Source organism: Poromitra crassiceps, assembly GCF_964638095.1.
Source record: "Poromitra crassiceps genome assembly, chromosome: 9".
NCBI classification, from domain to species: domain Eukaryota; kingdom Metazoa; phylum Chordata; class Actinopteri; order Beryciformes; family Melamphaidae; genus Poromitra; species Poromitra crassiceps.
In genome coordinates, this window is record NC_139630.1 from 31,764,177 (window position 1) to 31,782,924 (window position 18,748).

The window sequence follows — 18,748 nt, forward strand, 5'->3', positions numbered from 1 at the left end:
CTGTCCACAGACCACTTGGAGGCGGGACTACACCGTCCACAGACCGCTTGGAGGCGGGACTACACTGTCCACAGACCGCTTGGAGGCGGGACTACACCGTCCACAGACCGCTTGGAGGCGGGACTACACTGTCCATAGACCGCTTGGAGGTGGGCCCGTGCACTTTGGCCCGTGTGTGTGTGTGTGTGTGTGTGTGTGTGTGTGTGTGTATGTGTGTGTGTGTGTGTGTGTGTGTGTGTGTGTGTGTGTGTGTGTGTGTGTGTGTGTGTGTGTGTGTGTGTGTGTGTGTGTGTGTGTGTGTGTGTGAAACAAGCAGGAGCAGCGGAGATGTGGATGTTGTTATTGTTCAACTTGCCACACGTGTCTTTTCAACATCAGCATCACGTTCATATTGGTTTGGGGTAGGTTGCATCCTAGAATAGTCATCCAAAACATTCAGATATGAGCAGCGATTCAGTAATTCCCTTTGGTATGAACACAAGACAGCGATAGGTCAGTTACCAAGTGTCATGTAGGCTAAATGTGACCGAAGGACAGTCCTCCGAGTTACCAAGTGTCATGTAGGCTAAATGTGACCGAAGGACAGTCCTCAGAGTTACCAAGTGTCATGTAGGCTAAATGTGACCGAAGGACAGTCCTCCGAGTTACCAAGTGTCATGTAATCAATGTGACCGAAGGACAGTCCTCCGAGTTACCAAATGTAATGTAGGCTAAATGTGACCGAAGGACAGTCCTCCGAGTTACCAAGTGTCATGTAGGCTAAATGTGACCGAAGGACAGTCCTCCGAGTTACCAAGTGTCATGTAATCAATGTGACCGAAGGACAGTCCTCCGAGTTACCAAATGTAATGTAGGCTAAATGTGACCGAAGGACAGTCCTCCGAGTTACCCAGTGTCATGTAGGCTAAATGTGACCGAAGGACAGTCCTCAGAGTTACCAAGTGTCATGTAGGCTAAATCAATGTGACCGAAGGACAGTCCTCCGAGTTACCAAATGTAATGTAGGCTAAATGTGACCGAAGGACAGTCCTCCGAGTTACCAAGTGTCATGTAGGCTAAATGTGACCGAAGGACAGTCCTCCGAGTTACCAAGTGCCATGTAGGCTAAATGTGACCAAAGGACAGTCCTCAGAGTTACCAAGTGTCATGTAGGCTAAATGTGAACGAAGGACAGTCCTCCGAGTTACCCAGTGTCATGTAGGCTAAATGTGACCGAAGGACAGTCCTCCGACTCTTATTTGTTACCAATGTAGGCTAAATGTGACCGAAGGACAGTCCTCCAGCTCTTATGTCCGAGCTGCAGCAGCTGTCTGTTTGGTGAGATTTTAAAGGGGTATTTTTAGGGTCGCCCCACTTGTGTGTCCGGGTAGTGAACATGGGGAAACTCCGGGGGCGATCGCTTCATAAGCCATCACCGCCCTCACGGATGCCAGAACCTCCGTCTTACCTTGCAGCTGTAGCTCTCACGCCCCGCCCACCACTTGTTGTAAATAAATCGCCGCTGCCAGTTACTGGGCGAGGTTGAAACGCCCGAACAGTTGCGAGGCAAATATCCACTGGGTGTGTGATTCCCCGAATTTTCTTCAGCTTATATCGTAATGATATACGTAGTGTATATATAGCACTGGGTGTTAGCTGCTAGCCTCCCCGGCTTCTGTAATTGGTTTCTAACTGATTTCTGTAACTGACAGCAAGAGCTGACATCATCACTACCACATTCCTGACATTCCAATTCATTAGCTCATATTTCACCTACATCCCTTCATGTGTTTATTTTGATTTGAATACACTGTTAGTATATATGCCAGTGGTTCTCCTTGAGGAACTCCCTCAAGGAACCGAAGGGAATTCCAGGGGGTCTCCAGCAAAAAGGGGAATCATTTATCTTCACTATAATTCCATGCATCATGAACACAATGACAGAATGTATGACGATTTTGGTCATGGCTTTCATACACTTTCTGTAATGAAACATCTAAAAGCAAAAGTCGTATCAGATGGGGGGACCCTGGGACAAAATCTTATCAAATGGGGCGACGGTGGTCTAAATTGCATCAGGTTTGTTGTAGGCCTACCTACTGACACACACTGATGACATCATAATTGCTCGAGCGACATCACTGATGAAATCACTGATGATGACATCATCACTGATGACATCACAATCGTGAGACACACTGCCGCACCTGCCAGCGCCCACACTTAGCCAGTTTGAACTAAAAGATTAACTTAAAAGTGGCATACATTGTTGGCATTAGCAGTCCCAACTGAGCATGAATCACTATAACCATGGCAGTGTTAGTGCCTTGCTCAATAGACCTTATTCGAATGACGTCACTCACGTACGGGCACACCCACTGCCGCCATGTTGTTGACATAGCGCAGCAGCTTTAAGTGACAGCCTATGTAAGAGCAGAGTTTATAGGAAGCTAGCCGCCGTTAGCGTTACCTGTATCGTTCCTGTTGTGTTCGGATGGTGACCTGCGTTACACACGGCTGTAGTAATGACAGCAATAAAGTCCCCGTGGTTTGTTTCTATCTCTACCGTCCACATACGTGAAGGGAGCGAGACGGAGGATACGTCAGCAGCACAGGAGAGGTGTGTGGATAGTTAGGAGAGACAGGTGAAACTTTCTGACAGCTCCTCACAGCAAAGTCTGTTCACCTTGTTTTTTTCTTTTGTTTATTATTACAGGCATTAACGGCAGCGTACAAACAACAACTCTGGGGTTTTTATTGCTGTCATCACTATCGCTATTTTGTAATGGAACAGAAACGACAATAAGGCCGTTACTATAGTTGTCAGCTGCAGGACAGTATGTCAACAATATGGCGTGGCCGGGTTTAGCGAATAAGGTCTATACATTGAGCTACATGTTAGCGTGAAAGGGCTTTTACCTTGATCTTTATGTTTCTGTTGTTACTCATTTGAACGCTGTTTTACAACATACTGCTCCTTCATGTGAGGTGGTGTTCAATATGATAGGCCGTTAGAGCTATATTATGACTATGGTCTGCTGTGCAGGCTCTGGCAGCTGTCCAAATATACCAGCTCCATGGCATAGCTGTTTAAATATTGTGTTTTTCCTGTGGAATATGATTTAGCCATGCAGAGATTCAACGATGACTATATAAGGGAATGAGAAAGCTAGGAAACAGGGTTTAAAGAGGTCCGGCCTGTCGTCGTTACTCACTGTGTGAGGGAAGCTAACAGGCTTGAGATGATGTGAAGACCTCAGCTACCGAGGCCTTGAAGGCAGAAGGCCGTCAGCAGGCTTTCGCTAACTTTACAGAACAGCCAAAACAAATATTCCCTCCTCATCAATCTTCACTTTTTTCAATTGACTTTTTGGTCAAGATTTCAACAAGAAGCCTTTTGTACCTGATCTCTCTACTAGCTAGCTACGATACCAACTCAATCGGAGAACTCATTTTCCAAAATGCCTCTTATGCCTCGCTGGGGTTCAAGTCCTCGTATCGGTATTCCTCATCCAAGAGATCTGAAGGAGGATAATAATACTAAAGACCACCACTTACTCATCACGCCTTTACAAGCAGCGCTGTCGAGCCGAAAAATGCCATCGTTATCGTCATCGGCACACAATTGTATTTGAATGTTCCAGTGTGTGGAATTGCAAAGCCCGTCCTCACAAGGAAAACGACAGCATTGGTGGATTTTCAAGGTGGTTAAAAACAACCGATGTTTACGAATGCGACCTCTTGGGTAAAGTGCATGTGTGTAGTGCCTACGCCTGAGTCAGGAGCTGTAAAGACCTTTAACTGTCTTTAACTTTGACAGTTTGATATTGAAACAGCTCACTGACACGTAAGGACAAAAGGACGCGATATTTGTTTGATTGTCTATTGTCATAATGTCTATATGTTTACAATTGTCCCTATCTCAGTGGGAGCAACTGTAATATTACTCAATTTCCCCTCAGGTATCAATCAAGTTTTTCTGATTCCGATTGGTCGATTCCGTTTCCTTTCGTTCCAATTTCATCGTTAGATCTGGGTGACATTCACATTCACACTCCAGGAATTGAACCATGCATTCTCAGTTCAGTTCATGAATGGCCCTGAGCCTGATTGCCATTCAGCCAGCCTGTATTTGGAGTTTCACCTGCAGGTACTGGGCTGCTGAAGAGGGTAAAGCGTCTGGAGGATTGTGTGACAAACCAGCACATCGACCAGAGTCGATGTGTCTGAGACAGATAGTCTCCTGTCGTTTGCAGCTCCATGTCTCTCAGTGAGAAACCCCACCTGTGGACTCTGTGATCAGCTGCTGCTCCTTCTGTTCAGCAGAGGAGCGCCGCACCGTGCCGCTCCAGGTGTTCAGGGTCACAAAGTCACAGTTTAGAGAGGAGTCACAAATGCTGCTGCTGTCACGGGAGGAACCTCGTAATTTTGGTGATTTTCACGTTGGTGCTCAAACTGGTCTGGAGGATTCATAGTCGTCGTCTATGTTTGGCAGTGGTTCTCAAAGTGGGGTCCGGAGACCCCTCAGGGGTCCTTGAGGGGATTCCAGGGGGTCCCCAGCAAAAAAGGTAAATCATTTATTTTCACTATAATTCCACCAATAAGTAACACAATGACAGAATGTATTATGTACTATTTTGGTCGTGGCCCGTGGCTTTCATACACTTTCTGTAATAAACCATCTAAAAGCAACAATCTTATCAGATGGGGGACCCCGGGACAAAATCGTATCAAATGGGGGTCCGTGGTCTAAGTTGTGTCAGTTTAGTGGTCCTTGATGTGAAAAAGTTTGAGAACCACTGGTCTATGGCAGCTCATGTTCTATCAAGACTCTTTAACTCATTGAGTGCCAATGACGTCGATCGACGTCAAAGTAAATAGTGACGTAGAGTGCCAATGACGTCGATCGACGTCAAATGCGTTTTTTGACGGTGGGACGTTGATCAAAGCCTCCTGCATCTCCTGTACAAATATTGTAGCTATTGAAGGTGTATAACCTATTTTACGGACTCATTAGGTGGCGACAGTGCTCTCCAGATTAGAGAAAGGTCAGGAAAACAGCAGGAAAAAGCCCCGTGATGAAAGAGAAACCGCTCATGCTGCAGCCAGAGCCATATAGATTGCTCTGGCTGCAGCTGATGTTGGCTGCGAACAGCAGTCAATCCGCGCCCACAACTGAGCCCCTCTGCCTCTGTCTGTCTGTCTGCATAGTTTCTCCACACGATTAGCCGCCAGAAAAGCAGCACCCGACACTGAAAAGCCAAACCATTCTCAGCAGTCCGGTTTGGCTTTTCCGTGTCGCGCTGGGAGCCGGCGCACAAAAACGGAGCACTCCGAAAATAGACGCTGGGTGCGTGAGGCTGTGTGTTAGTGTGGGGAGGAGTTTGCAGCTGAGGGGGGGGAGAGGGGGGTGGGGCACGCAGGGCACCACACAACTACACCACGTCACTACATCAGAAAATATTAGCTAGAGTCAGTGAATGTGCTTGAATTGCTTCATTTCACAAAAGGCTGAATAACTCAGCTTCTAATTTGAAACGCCTGAAAACGCTGAAAACAACCTATCTTCTCCGGCTCATAACTACAGAACGGAAAATGGTATCAATAAACTTTTTTTTGCTGATGATACAATAGAGTCTCCTTGTTCTTTGTGCGTGTTCGGTGTTTACATAGTAATATCACACAATATTCTGTGGGCCTCGAGAAATCACTGAAAACGCTCTGAAACTCTGGCACTGGGAGCCTCCGTTCTCCAAAAGTGGCTGGCACTCAATGAGTTAAACATGAGTGACGACTATGAATTGGATTTGGCGATGCTGATTGGCTGAAGGACTTGTTTGTCAGGGCAAGTACTTCCACCCACTGAAATCGACGTGAGCCGCCAGAAGTCCAGAGTGCTATGGAGGACAGAACAGAATGTGAGGTCACCTTATCAGGATGCTTTTACCCAGGCTAACCTGCCAAGGGGACTGCAGATGAAAATGAGCTCCAAGCTAAATCCGGTACAATACATCAAATTATATGTTTAAAGTCCCTGGAAACCGAAAATAAACATGCATTTTGAGTTCCTCACACCACAGGAACCTATGTTAATTAGCCACCAGCCAAATTTGAACGATGATGAACGTCGCAAAGTATATAAATTTAGATTTGAAAGTCATGGAGAAACTAGGCAGAATTATCCCCTCTAGCTCCCTCTCGGATTGTGTGGGCATGGTGTACGCATTGAACCTGTGTGTGTGTGTGTGTGTGTGTGTGTGTGTGTGTGTGTGTGTGTGTGGGTGCGTGTGCGTGTGCGTGAGCGTGTGTGCGTGTGCGTGTGTGGGTGCGTGTGCGTGAGCGTGTGTGTGGGTGCGTGTGCGTGAGCGTGAGCGTGCGCGTGCGTGTGTGTGTGTGTGTGTGTGTGTGTGTGTGTGTGTGTGTGTTTGAAAGCAGACACTAGGGCTCTCCGAATCGGTTTTCCCCCCGAGACCTATAAATGCCATAAAATAATCGAAAATGGCCCACAAACAGATAGAAAAACATGAGCATAATATGTGTCTAATGTACATACAAAAAACTGTGGCGACCAGACTTTTCCTGAGCGCTTTGCAGCGGCTGTGGAGCTCTCCGCACCACCGGGGGCAACCTACCACACTGCCCGCCTGCCGACCCGCTTCTCCCTCCAGCAGCCCGCGTGTGTGAAAGTGAAAGTGGAGCGGGCTCACTCAGAGACTCCATGTTTTATAAATGTAAAATAAATCGAAAATAGCCCACCAACAGATACAAAAACATGAGCATTATGTGTTTAATGTACAGACATTTAAAGAAAGGCAATGTGTGTTTGCGTGGAAGTGAGGTCTCCCCGAGTCATTTCCTCATTGAGGCCCGCCCGTGCTCCATTCTGCGGGGACACGAAGCTTTTGTTTATGATTGGCTCCTAGTGACCTCATACGAAGCAAACAATGACAACAGGGAAATGGCGATATTTAGGATTGGGGTTGAAACTAATGTCTCAAACTTTTTGAGGCTTACAATTAGTCACATAAGACCCTAAATTACATACTGTAGTTAGAAGGTTTTTGTGGTTTTCAGTTTCCACGGTCTTCAACATTGTACTTACGAATAAAACAAATAAAAGAAATCTAACCTGGAGCCATCCCAGTCGCCAGACTACCTTGTAATCAGGTCAGGGTGAGGTCGCAGGTGGTTCGACCTCGAGAGATGAGACAAGACAGTGAGACTCGGCACAGGTGCCGTCTACTACCCCTACAACCACCCCTACTTGCACTGTGTGTGATACGGCAATAAGAAGACCCTAAAAAAAAACTATCCTGTACCAGGCTGCATAGGTCATATAGTGTGACCGATCAAACAAAACGCTCGAGCTGGTTGCATCAGCTTGTGGTTCTGAGCCTTTGTGCCTCCATGGAAAACCACTCAACATAGCAGGCCGGAATGGAGCGTACAGCGCTCGACCCAATATCAGGATCAAGCAGCCAATGCCTGAAATAGTGACACTTACAGTCGTGGCTTGAATATCATCCCGGGCTCTCGTTACCACCTTGAGCACATCATGGCCGTCTCCTAAATAGAAGGATCGTAATCGCCACTCGTTAGTGACAGCCGGTAGAGAAGGCACGTGTGGCTCCCACGCCACGAAAACACACCGAGACAGAAGATTGATTACCTTGAATAACCTTCTTAACTACCTGCTATACCGACTTTAGACCTGTCAAATGATCTATTGTTATAAGTGCTATTGTTGGTTTTTGTCGATGCTGCTGTTGATTTCTCTTTGTTACTGTGTATGTTTGTGCATCAGGGACCAGATCAATTTCCTAAGTGGATAATAAAGTTGAACTTGACTTGAGTTTACAAAGGCCAATATCTTTCGCTCAAATGCATTTTTCGTCTCTCATTTGAAATAATAATCCATCTGTCAGACATTCTTTGAGGGTTTTTTTCCCCGTTTGTTTTTTGCTTTTTACTTAACAGTTACATTAAGGCCATGTCCACACGGAGACGACTTTAGGTGTATCCGCTAAAGTTTTTTGTCATATAGCCGTTTCGTCCAGATGGAACCGCGTTCTGGGACTATACGTTCTGGCCGTCCCAGCTAGCAATCTGCCGCTGCCGCTAGTGGCCCGTTGTCGCATTTTGAGCGGCCGGGCGGCGGTGGCATTCCTTCAGCGGCCATCCGGCGGCCCACTGGAGGATGCCGCTACCTTCACTCTGGCGGAATGCCGCTGGAGGGCTAGCAGCGGCAGGCCGTCGGCAAGCCGCCAAGAATTTGCCCTCTCTAAGTACCACATCAGCGCTGGAGGGGCGCTGGTGTCTGGCTGTCGGCAGATAGGCCAAGATACTCCATCCATTAAACTGCATTCATAAGCATTATGAAACTATAGCTCTAATTTGAAACGATGGGCTAAGTTCTGTTCTCTTTTGTTTGAAAGAGACTATTTAATGGATTTCTGTTTTTATTAGGCTACACAAAGGCAAAAATACCTTCACAGCATTCGAAAATGAACTTAGCAAGATTTTCCAAAGCTCTATAGGCCTATGGATGAAAAACACAAATGCCCAAAAATTATACATTGTATTTGAGAAGTTTATTGTAGCCTATTTAATTTCTGTAGTAATTGTTTTGTCCGTGCAGCATTTACTTTTTATTTATGTTGTTCTCTCAAATTTTTGGGTTAGTCTTTGAATTAAAAAACATAGTGGACAAACATTTCTAATCACCTGTGTTGGAATGTTCTTTGAATACCAGAAATCAAAATCAATAGCTTATAAATTCACTTTGTTGAATTGTTCACGCCTGAGTCGTAAACCAGAGCAAATTAAAATACAACCGGATGGATGTTGGACTTTGAATGGTTTTGAATGACCAAGCAAAGTGGTCTATAGCTTATGTGCTTGATAGTGCATCCATGGCCTAGCCACTTGACTTGATGTCTAGTGCAGTGGTTCTCAAACTTTAAACTGACACAAATTAGACAACGGAGCCTCATTTGATAATATTTTGTCCCAACTGATATGATTTTTAGCTTTTGTGACTACCCTCCCATGTGTGGTCGTCACAATGTTTTATAATATAAAGTGTATGAAACCCATGACCAAAATACTCATGCATTCTGTCATTGTGTTACTTATCTTTGGAATTCTTCTGAAAATGAATTACTTTTTTTGCTGGGTATACCCCTGGAAGCCCCTCAAGGACCCCTGGGGGTACCTGGACCCCACTTTGAGAACCTCTGTAGATTTTTTTTAATCAAAAAGCTCATTTCTGGCAGTTTGTAAGTAAATAAATAAAATTACTGTAATAAAAAAAAAAAATCCATTGTTCTCAGGTGGGACAAGGCCCAAAATGATCACTGTAAGCAGAGTATTGATCACTATAAGCAAATTATTCATAACAGCATGGAATAATTCAGGACCAAGGTTTTTGATCAATATAAGCAGTTGATCACTATAAGTATGTATATATATATATACACACACAGATCCTTTCCCAAAAATTTGAATATCATGGAAAGTTTTCTTCCATAATTCCTTTCAAAAAGTGAAACTTTCATAGATTATAGATTCATTACACACAAAGTGAAATATTTCTATCCTTTATTTGTTTCATTTTTCATAATTTTGGCCTACAGCTCCAGAAGACCCCCAATACAGTATTTCAAGAAAGTATTATAGTGTGAAGAAAATCAGCAGTTACTTCTCAGTTATGACTGACTCCAGCCTCAGTCCACTCCCTCTGAATCTCTGCCAAATTTTTTGAATCGTCTTTGCTTGACAATCCGCTGAAGTCCACAGTTATCCATGTTATTTCCATGATATTCAATTTTTTTAAAGGATCTGTATATATGTGTGTGTGTGTGTGTGTGTGTGTGTGTGTGTGTGTGTGTGTGTGTGTGTGTGTGTGTGTGTGTGTGTGTGTGTGTGTGTGTGTGTGTACACAAAGGGGAAAAAATCATTTTAGGAGTAGAATGTGAATCTGTATGAATTTTGCAATACAGATGTGGAGACAAAAGATCACTTTTTTCCCCTGCAAAATTACTCATAATTGGCCTAATTTTAATTTATGGATAATCTAGCATTGATGCATTTCTACTTGAACATGTCAAATTTGGAATGTTTATAGAAGATAGCAACATATTTTTGGCAAAATATTGTATAGGCCTACACAAAATTTAAGGCACAACAGGGCTGTGTCTACCCAGTTGTAGCCTAATTTAACCTCTGGAACAATTGTTTTGTCCCTGGAATATAAATAAATAAATAAATAAATAAATAAATAAATAAATAAATAAATAAATAAATAAATAAATAAAGTGCAAATAATAATAGGTAGATGTCCAAGAAGAATAAACGTGGGTCATTTATTCACTGGGTATGCAGTGTTATATTTTTCAGCCAGATGCAGGATGATGGCTCTCTCTCTCTCTCTCTCTCTCTCTCTCTCTCTCTCTCTCTCTCTCTCTCTCTACTTTATTACACTGGTCAGGTCTGCACTGCAGTCTATATATCCCCCCCCCCCCATGTCTCATCTGTATCCATTTGTCTGATGTTGTTTTTGTGTGTGTAATGTTAACAGTTTGAAATAAAGATTATTGGGAGGGAGGGGGGGGGGGGGCTTGAGAGTGACGATGGGAAGTGAAGAATTTTGGCACTTTTGCGTTGCCGTAGTGTGACGTTGTGTCTGCGTCCAGGCCATTGAGGCTACGTGTGTCCTGGCGCCATTTTATGAATGGGATTTCAGGAAGCAAACATGCGCCGAGTACTGATAGCAACAATCTTTGAAAAAGTCGTTTTAAACCATGACTTGTCTTCACCTATCTACAAAACACAGGACTGATTATAAAAGCGATATACGGACAATAACAGACCGGTTGGTGGCGATCATCCGCTGCCTTCTTGCAACTTCATCACAAGAAAAACAAGACGTGCACGACAACAAAGAACACTGAAAACTTCGGGGCTCTTTGAAAAGCAGATCGGTAAGAATATTTAACGCTATATTTGTAAATCCTATTGTGCTCTGCTGCGATCTTACCATTAGCCATTTCGCTGGTTAGGCAGATAACAACAAGTTAGATGGCTAATAGTTAAATGACGTTGTGTAGACAGCTTTTTGTGTTACACATAGGCCTACAAGTAGCAGAGGCTAGCGTTAGCCACTCTACCCAGTGAAGAAATGCATGGGCCATCTACATCTTGTTAAAAACCTTCCACGTTTCTTGGAGTAAAACGTAAAAAGGCATCGGTTGCAAACATCTATTTTGTGCTCATTCTGGATATATCAATACACCATTTAACGGTGTTATTCGGCCGTTTAACGTTAACGTACATAATTCCGTTTGCTTTCGCGGCTATAAACAGACAATTGATTAAACTAACGTTACAGAGTACAGCCCATTGTTAGTGTGTTGCTGCTCACGTTAATTTACTGCGTGCATGTTCTTCTGTTTGCGTGCACGGCCATGTAAGATGAGATCAAAACTAACGTTACAGACCGTTACAGTCTGTGACTGTTAGTCTGTAAATCGTTTGTATTATTTATTTCCTTTTACCCCCACACTGATGCAAGCTCTATTTTGGACCAAACAGGCTTGAGATGAGCCATATGAAGCTGCTAGAGTCCAGCAGCTGCATAAATACAAAAATGTGAAATTATTATCGCTTATCGGACAAGAGAAGCAGATATTTGTCTGTTATAGGTATCAGCTCAAAAATCCCTCCTAGCAGCATCATAAAAGGCATTCAAATAGCTATTTTATTTTTCTAATGTAGCTCCCTTTGTTTGTTTCAGGTTGGGCCAATGGACAGCTTTGTCAGAGACACATTGGCGGAGTGGCAACTTCAAGACCTCGTAGATAGTTTTAAAGGTAAGGTTTCTATTTTATTTTTTATAAATATTCTTATGGAAAATTATTATTTCTTTAGCCATAGCTTGGCCTCGCCTGCCCTATTGACACGCCCGTGTGTGTGTGTGTTGCTCTCACTAAATATTATTGCATCAGTGATGTCACAATGCCTCCATGTGTATGTGTGTGTGTGCCCCCCGCCCCCCTTTTTGTTTTAATACATATAAAATTGTACTTCAACAAACTGTAATGACTAGTCCTCAATCTTTCTTGTTCACCTCTCGTCCATCTCTCTCCGCTGCATAGCTGGGTTTCGGAGGAGCCGGCCTTGTCCACCACGTGCAACGCCGTCAAAGAGAAAAAGACCTGTGACTCCCTCTGCCTGCAAGTGTTCTCGAGTCCAGGAGTCCAAGTCCAGGACTCGTGACTCGACTCGAGGCACTCGTGACTCGGACTTGGCTATCCGCCTCTTCAATGAGACCCGAAACCCTCCACAAGCCCATGCCCCCCATGGACTTATCCCACAGACACTTGAAGACACTTGACATCTTTCATATGGACATTATTATCCCACGGCCATGGACACAACCATTACACATCACTTAAGGACTTACTGGGCATTTTATGGACTTATTACACGCCACGGACATTTACATGGACTCCACTATGTCACTTTCAAGGTCTGTTACTTTGCACTTTAATGCAAATTAATTTGAAAATTGCCTTTCTGTCTGCCTGATTTGTATTGCTGCGCTGCATACTGCACAAAGACAAATTCCTCATTTGTAACATGTTCATTATGGCTATTAAGTAAGCTTGAATCTTGAGACTATTGTTTATTTATATACTAGACTCCCCCTGCTAGTATTGACTTACAATCATTACAGTCCTTGATAATTACCCACCTATAATAACACACAATTTTATATAAAATTTACTTTTTGGAACACGGTGGAAAAGGAATATCTATGATGTGCTGCTGTGCGTGACTTTATGCCTGTTTTCTATTTGTATCTTTATGACTGTTTTATTTGACTATTGCACTATTTAAGGCAGATTTTGCTTTGCTTTGTTTTTTTTTATACATTATTTTTGGCTTGATGTGTTTTTTTTTAATATATAGCCTACATAATATGCAACATATAGCTACAGAGTTGTCAAGTTTTTTGCTATTTGCAATGCACAGTTGTCAAATCATCATCCTTTGATTGATTTCTTATGTCCATAAATAAAATAACAAAAAGTTCACGGATCTGTTCTCCTTTAAATTATTATTGTTGTATGAATACTCACATGTTATCATTTAAATCATTGTAATTATGTGCATTATTGAAGTGGTTCTCAACCTTTTTTAACCAAGTAGACTACCTCAGAAATTACCACCATATTTAAGTATGAGAGGAAGGGAGCCCTGCCAGTGGAGAAGCACTGCATGCAAGCATTAGCATAACAATGTATATGGGGGCTGGGAGGTGCAATACCAGCGGCATGCCATCAGCGTGCCGTGCAAGGGCCGCTGGCTGTGTACGCTGGTGCCGCCAGCGGACCGCCAGCGAGCCACCCCGGCGGACCGCTGTTTCACCGACTAGCACGACCGCAGCGGAGCCGCTGCGGCTGCCGACGGTGGCCCGCCGAATTGGTCTCCGGCTTGCCGCCGGCGGCCCGCCCATGATCTGCTAGCTGGGGTATACGCTAATTTTTCAAAACGGGTCCCAGAGTGATTAAATCTGAAGACGCCACCCTTGCATTTCCGTGTTTACAACCCATACGCATCTTTCCTGAAACGATGACGCCATAGCCCCACCTCTCTCCACCAGCAACAATAATGGCAGTAACGTTCGTGCTACAGCAGTGGGGATCTTGCAGCAAAATATAATGCTCCTCTATTACCACCGTCAGCAACAAGTGGACACGGAGAACAGCGTGTAGCCTACAACATCCTCAGGGCTCCACACAGCTGACTCTTCCCATCCACCCCTCCCCTCCCTTCATCGGATATTTCCCAGAAGGCTTAGCGGCGGCTACATTTTTACAATAACACAAACAAAATCAGGCTTAACGTGTTAGATAGAAATTATATTTATTTTTAATACAACATGCAATTCTGGAATATTTTAATATTGGACAAAATGAAATGAAGTGAAATCTAAACCCTGAGTGTAACCAACATACTCTCTTGCCCTATATATAGCCCTCGTAAATACAACGTGAATAGGGAAGTGAGAGGTTTGAGGAACACGCGGTTGCACTGTGATGTCTGTGATATCCGCTCGTGTCCACTTCAACAAGACTTTAGCTTACTTGACGCGACTTTTTCCAATAAAAACACATTTATGCAATGAGTTTATATAATGTATATTTATGTTGCATCATTTAGCCTGTGCTGTGATGTGCAGGAGCGGCCAATACGCTGGGATGTGTTTGCAACATGTCTAAAGATCATGGAAGTGGATGATATCAGGAATGTCACCGATAGTTAACGTTCTATATTGTAGGCTACAGGGAGACCATCAGCCCTGCTGAACAGCTCTGCATTTGCCTGTATACTGTAGGTTTCATCATTTTATTCATCGACATGGCAAACCTCCCCGCAAAGCCAAGGGTTTAAGCTGCTGCTACAGTGAGATACACATTATAGACTGTGCGCCCCTAGAGGTTGTATGCCATTATTGACGAGATTGTCTTATTCTCTGTTATTCTACAGCGGTTTCAGTGGTTTCATGTGGATACACACATTTCTTGAAACGTTTCCATGTTTATGGAAAACTTTTCTGAAACGAAAAAAAAAAAGATAGCTTCCGTCTCCGTGTGGACATGGCCTAAATTACAACAGATATTACAGAGCATCCCGTCCTCACCAGGAAAATGACAACACTGGTCAATTTTCAAGGTCGTTAAAATGACATTTACGAATGCGACCTATTGCGGCTCATGTCACGCGTGTTTAGGCTAAGTGCATGCATGCAGTGCCGGGAGATGTAACCGGGAGGCTAGCGTTAAAAGTTGTTTTAGTTGCCTAAACATAATCAACATTTAAACATAACGCGCTTCAAATGAACCGTGTCCTGTGACCTTCACGCACCTTCATTGGGAATCGACTGTGGTTAGGACGAAGCTACGAAGCTTTATCCATTTATCCTCCATCCATCCTACATCACTTCAGATGTTTTGAATGTGATTGAGAAGAACAAAATGATTACAATCTCACGCAAAACTTATTTGACAGCTGAAAATGAGACCACAACTTAAATTAGACAAACAACTCTTCTTAGGAATGGAACAAAAGTGCTGTGTAAGAGGCACAATTTTAGCCGCAAAAAAAATGCAGCTTCTACAATGGCTACACCCGTATGACCATATGAGGTACAGGATTATACCATCATCATATTGCAGGTCTTCCTCACATCATTACCTGCCACCTTACATGGGAGACTTAGAGCTTTACAGGCGAGCGAGCAGCAGGGCCAAGCAGAGGCTGCTACCAAAATAAAATCATAATCTTGGCTTAGTTTGATGTAAAACCAAGCATAAAAACCAGGTCAGAGGTTTGGACTGCATGGAGGCAGGTCTATTCCATCTCCATCCGAATTACTCTCAGTCGAAGGGAAGCGGAGAAGTAATTAGAAAATGTGTTCTTTCATGGAAAAACATGGCCAAGTGCTAAGAGTCTCAATGATTATATTGTTCTTAGTGCAAGTATTTAAATCTTTGATCTGTAACCCTTAGGTCACTCCGTACTCTGGTAGCTGTTTTACAGTATGGCTTGCTAAAGCCCATTCCTGCCACTGAATGAAGTTAAAAAAAAAAATCACTGAAATACTTTGAAAACGATGGGGATCGAACCTTGGTCGTCGGCGTTGAAGGCGAACATATACGCCCATCCACCACCCCGACCACAACGCTGTTACTGGCTGTCATTTTATTTCAAAGTCACACTATTACTGTAGGTCAGAACATTTGGCTACGGTCGCGTGGCATCTATTTCAGAGGTTGTGGCAGTTCTATAGAAGTCTGTTGGACTACCCTGCACATTGTGGGAGTTCTATAGAAGTCTATTGGACTACCCTGCACATTGTGGGAGTTCTATAGAAGTCTATTGGACTACCCTGCACATTGTGGGAGTTCTATAGAAGTCTATTGGACTACCCTGCATGTTGTGGGAGTTCTATAGAAGTCTATTGGACTACCCTGCACATCGTGGGAGTTCTATTGAAGTCTATTGGACTACCCTGCATGTTGTGGAAGTTCTATAGAAGTCTATTGGACTACCCTGCATGTTGTGGGAGTTCTATAGTCTATTGGACTACCCTGCACCTTGTGGGATTTCTATAGAAGTATATTGGTCTTCCCAGCTTTCACTGTCCACATGACAGTAGATTCACTTTCACTGTCCACATGACAGTAGATTCACTTTCACTGTCCACATGACAGTAGATTCACTTTCACTGTCCACATGACAGTAGATTCACTGTTCACATGACAGTATATTCACTGTCCACATGACAGTAGATTCACTGTCCACATGACAGTAGATTCACTTTCACTGTCCACATGACAGTAGATTCACTGTCCACATGACAGTAGATTCACTTTCACTGTCCACATGACAGTAGATTCACTGTCTACGTGACAGTAGATTAACTGTCCACATGACAGTAGATTCACTGTCCACATGACAGTAGATTCACTTTCACTGTCCACATGACAGTAGATTCACTGTCCACATGGCAGTAGATTCACTGTCCACATGACAGTAGATTCACTGTCCACATGACAGTAGATTCACTGTCCACATGACAGTAGATTCACTTTCACTGTCCACATGACAGTAGATTGACTGTCCACATGACAGTAGATTCACTTTCACTGTCCACATGACAGTAGATTCACTGTCCACATGACAGTAGATTCACTTTCACTGTCCACATGACAGTAGATTGACTTTCACTGTCCACATGACAGTAGATGCACTGTCCACATGACAGTAGATTCACTGTCCACATGACAGTAGATTCACTGTCCACATGACAGTAGATTCACTTTCACTGTCCACATGACAGTAGATTCACTGTCCACATGACAGTAGATTCACTGTCCACATGACAGTAGATTCACTTTCACTGTCCACATGACAGTAGATTCACTGTCCACATGACAGTAGATTCACTTTCACTGTCCACATGACAGTAGATTCACTGTCTACGTGACAGTAGATTAACTGTCCACATGACAGTAGATTCACTGTCCACATGACAGTAGATTCACTTTCACTGTCCACATGACAGTAGATTCACTGTCCACATGACAGTAGATTCACTGTCCACATGACAGTAGATTCATTTCACTGTCCACATGACAGTAGATTCACTGTCCACATGACAGTAGATTCACTTTCACTGTCCACATGACAGTAGATTCACTTTCACTGTCCACATGACAGTAGATTCACTGTCCACATGACAGTAGATTGACTTTCACTGTCCACATGACAGTAGATTCACTTTCACTGTCCACATGACAGTAGATTCACTGTCCACATGACAGTAGATTGACTTTCACTGTCCACATGACAGTAGATTCACTGTCCACATGACAGTAGATTGACTTTCACTGTCCACATGACAGTAGATGCACTGTCCACATGACAGTAGATTCACTGTCCACATGACAGTAGATTCACTGTCCACATGACAGTAGATTCACTTTCACTGTCCACATGACAGTAGATTCACTGTCCACATGACAGTAGATTCACTGTCCACATGACAGTAGATTCACTGTCCACATGACAGTAGATTCACTGTCCACATGACAGTAGATTCACTTTCACTGTCGACATGACAGTAGATTCACTGTCCACATGACAGTAGATTCACTTTCACTGTCCACATGACAGTAGATGCACTGTCCACATGACAGTAGATTCACTGTCCACATGACAGTAGATTCCGGGTAGCAGGCCAGTCATCAGCGGGAAAGGAGTGGGCAGAAAGAAACATGGCAGGTTTTTATCCTCCCAGCGGTTTGTGTAAGAGCTCTAATCAGCGGTGAGCAGCCCGCAGAGCTGACATCACTCCCCACGCAGACGCAGGCCGTTCCCAAGCAGAGGCCAGTCTCACATGCCTTTCAAATGGAATGAGCATGAAGTCACTTCCCCCATAAACTCCAGAGGAAAGGGAGGGGGAGGGGGGAGGGAAGGAGGGAGAAAGAAAGAGAGAGAGAGAGAGAGAGAGAGAGAGAGAGAGAGAGAGAGAGAGAGAGAGAGAGAGAGAGAGAGGATAGCACGAGGTGGACGAGGGTTAGCTCGCTGCCAACTTTGCGTCACTTAGCGTTTTTACGCGCAATGAGGTCGGATGAGTCTCATGTGTTTGCCACTCAATACAGCGTGTCATTGACTGGAGAGGAGAGACGAGTCAGCTTGGAATGCTATAAAGCATTCCAAGCAATAATATTATTATTATTATTATTATGAAGGTGACATAGAAAAGATTCCCATAATTAAGACTGACGCTTTTATAAGCAATGCAAATAGAGAATGGATGAAAGATGCGTGAGGCCACTGTGCTGCTGAGGAGTTCCTGTGTTCAAATCAAAGCAAAAGCAATCAACATTTGAAACGATAAAGAAATAAAACGGTAAGAAAATGAAGCCTCTGAGGCGTGTGCTAATATGTGACTTATTGGTCATATCCTCACAACTGTGCTTTGGCTGTTGCTTGTCTCCATGCCAAGGTTTCAGGTGAAAGCTGACACATTTTTCTTTCTACATGTTAAACACACAATCTACACAGAAGTGGCCCCACGTGGCAAAGGGAGATCACGTTTGAATTTTTGAAAGCTTTGCGGCGGTTGGGGTCAGGCACGCTGTGCGTGTCGTGTTTGGACGCACGCGGTTGGAGTCAGGCACCCTGTTGCACTGGG

General features: G+C 43.8%; 1 long non-coding RNA gene across 1 annotated transcript; it reads left to right on the plus strand.

Annotated features, from left to right (window-relative positions):
- Window positions 1–10,725: 10,725 nt before the first annotated feature.
- Window positions 10,726–13,024, plus strand: LOC310782081. Its single transcript, XR_014553015.1, has 3 exons — window positions 10,726–10,961; window positions 11,774–11,849; window positions 12,135–13,024. It is a non-coding gene; the product is annotated as an uncharacterized lncRNA (long non-coding RNA).
- Window positions 13,025–18,748: the final 5,724 nt, after the last annotated feature.